General features: G+C 39.1%; 1 long non-coding RNA gene across 2 annotated transcripts in view; it reads right to left on the reverse strand.

Moving 5' to 3' along the window:
• The window catches only part of LOC110484400 (uncharacterized), a 240712-nt gene that overhangs the window by 133962 nt on the left and 100995 nt on the right, over positions 1 to 5755 (reverse strand). The window lies entirely within an intron of this gene.

Raw genomic sequence — 5755 nt, forward strand, 5'->3', positions numbered from 1 at the left:
TTGCTTGTTTGTTTAAGAGGATAATCTTGCTAACATCTTTAATTTCAGTTTGAAAACAGCATCAGAACCCAAAACAACTGCAGCTTCGCACATGTCCCCTGACTCCCTCCGTGGAAGCTGTGCAGATCTGACCATGTAAACACCTGAGGTTCTAACAGTGTGAAAAAGTGCAGGGAGGACCTAATCAGAAGGAAACTTCTTGAATCATCCAGAACAACAAGTCTTACAGAAACAAGATAAATGCAATTCCCTAGAAGACTTTTCAAGTGCCTTCTCTTGTGTCTCAATACTCTATCCTTTCACAAAAGTAGTATAAAAAGTAGACTAACATTCAGGTGCATCTGAAACAGATTAGTTAGGTCCCTTTTCTAGGGTGGCACAGAATTTAGAATCAAGGGTTCCATTTATTTCTAAATCCCTAAGTGGGAAAACATTCTGAAAAGACACCTGCTGCAGATAAGGACATCCAGCCTGTCAGATGTGACTGGGTGAACTTTTAAGTTGAAGCTCCAGCTAAACCTACAGGTAAGAAGTTGCATCTTTAGGTAATTTGTCCAGACAGCACACAACTTTACTGCAATTATACACACCTCTATCCTGGCACAGCATTCCCACACACTGTGCAGACATGCTTTGCTGTTAGCAAGTGTGCATTTAATATCCTCATCCTGAAAGTAAATTCTATGGCATCTCTTAAATGCATAGAAGCAACTCAGATGGCTCTCCTGGAATTAATTCACTGGAATTTGCCTAATGAGTTGAAAAGATTCTTTAGAACAAAGATTTAAGAGTTGCCAGCATCGATTTTTATCTCTAGCAGTGAAGTCCTTGACAAGTTCTTAGTAGTATAGCTTCTTCTTGGTATACTTCAGAGCATTCAGTGTCTCAATAAAATCATTATTATAATGTGTTATGTAAAGTACTTACTCTCCTTGCACTTGGCAATAATGCTATAATTTTTCTCAACAAGACAGACTACTAATGTAATAAATTTAAGGTAAAATAGAAAAGGAAGATTAAGAATTGTTTTACACTCTGTGGTATAAGATTCCTAGTTATATTAGCATTTTGAGAAGGATTTATTTGGAGATTGAGGATTAATTCCCATGAAATCATTCTACAAATTTCAAAATGTCAACTACTTTGATAGAGCTTATGATTTTATCTTCTTATTTTGACAGGCAACTGTGTAAAACAACTTCTGTGTAGAAGCAGCACAGGAATAAAGCAAGGGTGGGATAAATAAAGACAGAATGATCCTCACAGGTTTTCCGATCAGCTGTCTTTTTATTCTGATTACTTGTAGGACAGAGCAGTAATAGACATTTTCCTTTGCACAAAATAATAAGAGCAGTACTTATCGCTTGTTGCCTACAGCTAGTGGCAAAAGGAAATTAGAAAAGTCCAATGAAGCTGAGTAGTAATTAATCATCATACAGTGGTGCCTGTCAAATCAGAGGGGTCTTTCCAGCTGATAATGCTGCCCAGCACAATTTAGACTGATAGAAATTAGAATTCTTTTTCCTCTGGCAAACACCAAAAATACTAGAGTTAGCACAAATGTGGCCAACTGCTCACTTCAATGACTGCCTGACCCATTTACAGCCAATGTCTGCATCGAGTTTAGCTCAACACAGATATGAAGGAACACCACTCATTCCTCACAGCAAAAAATAAAAGACTATCATTCACAACTGTTCTGCCTATAGTGGTTAAACAGCACTAAGCTGCTGGTTCTCCCTTATTTTTTTAATGCAAACATTTAAGTCTTGGCTAAAAAAGAAAGGAAAAAAAATCTTTTATTCAACGTGAACTTATTGCTTTTCTCCAATTCACAAGAAGGAAATGGCAAAACTCACACAGACACCTCAAACTCTTTTAAAGTGAATTAAGTAAGAGTTGGGCGTGTCCCCCTCTCTCATGAGTGCCCCCTTCTCTCACTGACTGGCTGCCTCAGCACAGCTGGGAGCAACACAGTCATTAGGGGGATCGGGGCATATTTTTGCCCAGTGCAGCCAGAAGAGTTTTGCTGCTGGCTTTGACAAACACGCTGTTAAGTCCTGGTGAGATGAGCCCTGACCTGGAGCTGCCCAGGCACGGATGGGGCTGAGCAGAGAGCCAGGAGGTGCTGCCATCCTTGCTCTGTGGAAGCCCACGGGAAAACAAACCTAAAGAAAGGCGTCCAGGAATGAAATGCCAAAGAAAATGAACAAAACTCCATCACAAAATGTTAAGACCAAAATATTTCTGCTGTGGCTGTCTTAAAACCAAGCACCTTTATGTTATTAAATAAATCCAAGGCAGGGTAGAGGACAAGGGCTATCCACTCAAGGGGAAGTCCACATCTTACATTGCATATGTTGCCATAAAAATACCAGTATAGCACAGTGACAGAAGCCAGCAGCCTTTGTTAGCTAAAACTCTGTGTTATGCTGCTATAGCCAGAGCAGGCAAAAAGTTTTACATGCACACAAAGAAGGGCCCAATATATTAAGGTTTGCATTTGAATAATATGGCTGTATTTCTTCCTTTTCTTCATGGAAGGAAGGGATTCCATATTGTCACAGAAAGTGTGCATGCATGGGTACCTCTCTGACAAACCAGCTTTGTGAACATAAAGGCTCCATAAATCTGATTCTGTGTATCTCAACTTTGGGGGAGTAGAGGAGAGCACAGTGTGCAGATAACAAAATTAACATCTGAAAAACACTTTGTTTTCCTTTCATCTGAGGTATAACACAGATTCATTAGGAGATCTGCATGCTTCTGTACCTTTCCCCTTAATATTAGAATGAATGAGTGCTATTTACATATGTCATTAGTGGGAAAATCCCCCACAGAGGAGCGTACTGAATCCTAATTTGCACTGAATAAAGTGCTTTATGATGTAAGACTGTCAGGCACCCAGGTCGGTGCAAATGAATGTTTAATCATCACAAAGAGTTAGACATGACATAGTACAAAATACGTCAGGCAGAATCACAGCCAATATGAACTTCCAATGCTCAATGACTCTTTGATCAGTATAATCAAAATGCATCTCAGCAACTGAAATGCTGCAAAAGTAACAAAATGCTGTCTTGTGATCATGGAAATTAAACTTATTTCAAACACTAACACTTAGGGAGAGCATGCATGACTTGGTGAGTAAATGCAACAAGTCTGGAGGTAATAATGGCAGCATTTCACATTTTGCCACTGTGGTTAAATGGACCATGTTCCACTGTGTGGCTGGGGATTTATAAAGAGAGTTACAAACCCTAGAGAGACAGTACCCCCACCCAATCCTTTTCCTAAAGGTTTGCCATCTCTAGAACTCCAGGCCTGCTGGTACAGCCATGCTTTAGGCAATCAAAAAAACAGCATGAGCTCCACACACTGTTGACTAATACTCGCAATGATAATTTTTCCCCTTGGTATTTTGCTTCTGTATACATAGAGCTATTATGGGGTCCCTCCTGTGACCCTCATCAAATTCTGTGACCTGTGTAATACAGGAAATCAAGCTACAGGGCTTACAGTTGCTGTTGACACATAAACAGCAGAATCCCCTTACATGGCAGATAACAGCCACGTTATATCATCAACAGTAGCCTTGACAACAGATAAATCTAACACAAAAACATCAATTTTTCCTATGAAAAATTCACTGTTAAGGAAAATATGCAAAGAAAGCCATGGAAGATCTTTTATCTTCTTTACAGAGAAAGCTTAGTGGTAAAAAGGATAATTAAAAAAAAAAAAAACCAAAAACAAAACCAAAAAAAATTCACAAAAAAAACCCAACAAACACCCAAAACAAAACAACAACAAAAAAATCACCCAAAAACCCCAGTGAAATAATTTTGTTTTGTGAAGATTTAATTCTAAAACATTTGGGTTTTCTAATTTATATTTTTCAATTGTTCTTGATTCTGCATGGTCTGAAGTGAATTACCAAACTCTTGTTGGTTCCACTGGTACCAGATCAGGAGTATTATTCCAAATTTACCCTAGTGAAAAAGTCCAGGCCCCTCTGTCACAGAGGTGAGCATCCACAGATGTCAGAGTCAGCAGCACAAGATGACCTGCATTCCTTCTAGCTCCCTGCTAGTGATTTTGTCTCTGAATAATACAAATTTTCAATATTGAAAGAATTATCTCAGATTTAATTATTTACATAAATCTGGAAAATAGGCACACATAGACTTTTATGTGTAAGACATTGGAGTAAAAACCTGTAGAAACAGATTAGTGTTTTTACATGATACACAAAAATTCCTCAGTCAATAAAAGATGAGGAAAGAGGACCTCAGCTATTATTCAGTATTTGCATAGATGATAAAAAAAATCTGAAAGGCGCAGCAGAATGTCCTTATGAAAGAAACAACAGAGTGTTTCCAGAAAAGTCTCAGAAAGGAAAAACATTTAAACAGCCTAAGAATTTGAATAAGGATGTGAGAAGTTATTTAGGCCACCAGAAGATAAACTGCATATAACCCAAGTATATTCATTCTTTCCCCCACTCTTCCTAAATTAAGTATGGACTTAAATCCCACCAGTTCCAGGGAAGGCATTTCCAAGGCAGGGTAGTATAGAAATAGGTGCCCTAGACTGATAATACAACCTACTCATAAGTTACATACTGGCTCAGCTGTGAAGCAAAGTGGACTTCATGCTGCTCTTGACCATTCTGTCACTGTAAGTATTCATGTATTTAAAATCAAGCACACACAAGCATTTTGCTGAACTGGAGCTTTACAGCAACTTAGGATCAATGTTTGAGTGTCATGAAAGCACATGGCTTCTCTTCCAGAGGGCAGTAGCTTAAAATACTTGCAGTTTAATGCTAAGAAAATTTAATGGAATCCTGCAAGGGAAAATAGATCCCCTCAGCCCTCAGAAAATGTAAGGTTTGACTGCTGCCTTGTCCTTCACATGTCTCCAAACTCTCCACACTCCTTTCTTTGTAAGCTTTACTGTGGTGGTCAGCATGACAAAGGCAATACAGTGAGACACTTTGCTCATAACAAATCCCTCTCCTTGTGGATAAAACGTGAGAAGCTGTTATCCTTCATGACTGTCTCCTAGTCTGATGCTACCGAGCTGGGTGCTCAGGAGCTGGTGCTCAAAGCAGCAGCCAGTCCACTGGCACTGCGAGGCACAGGCAGAACTTCATCGTCTCCTGCTCGGTCTGCCTGAGGAAACTCCCTGGTGAAGGCAACCTGCAGGAAAGACAGCTTCTTCCCTGTTCAAACATATCCTCTGAGCTTTGATTTCCACACTGTTTCAAGCAATATGGCATGACAAGTGATTCTTACTAACATCTTTGGAAGTCAAAATCTCATAAACCATTAGGTGGCCTGTTACTGCCTTACACTCAGCCTTTGCAGGTGTCACACAAGAATCAACAACTCAAACTTCCCAATTTAATGACACTGTTCACTCCACCAGGCCTAGCTGGCTAAAATGAAAAGTGAGATAGAGACAGGCTGAAAGAGGCAAGAAGGAAGTAAAACAAAAACCAAATTTTTTTCTCATTAAGAAGCCATATAATGTTAAAGTAGGCAGCATCTGAAAGCATACATTTATAATGACCCAGTCTACATGAATACCATCTTTCCTTCAGGATACTGTTAGCCAGTTCTCTTGTATTCAACCTTACATTTACATATAGATTGAACCTTTCTAGAAAGCAATTTTACGCATTTTGTCTTAATATTTTTCTCATTAGCATTGCACATAGATTAGGCTTCTTGAGAAGGAAGAGACATAC

The sequence above is a fragment of the Lonchura striata genome, chromosome 11 (genome assembly GCF_050655825.1).
Source record: "Lonchura striata isolate lonStrDom1 chromosome 11, ASM5065582v1, whole genome shotgun sequence".
In the NCBI taxonomy this organism is placed as follows: Eukaryota; Metazoa; Chordata; class Aves; order Passeriformes; family Estrildidae; genus Lonchura; species Lonchura striata.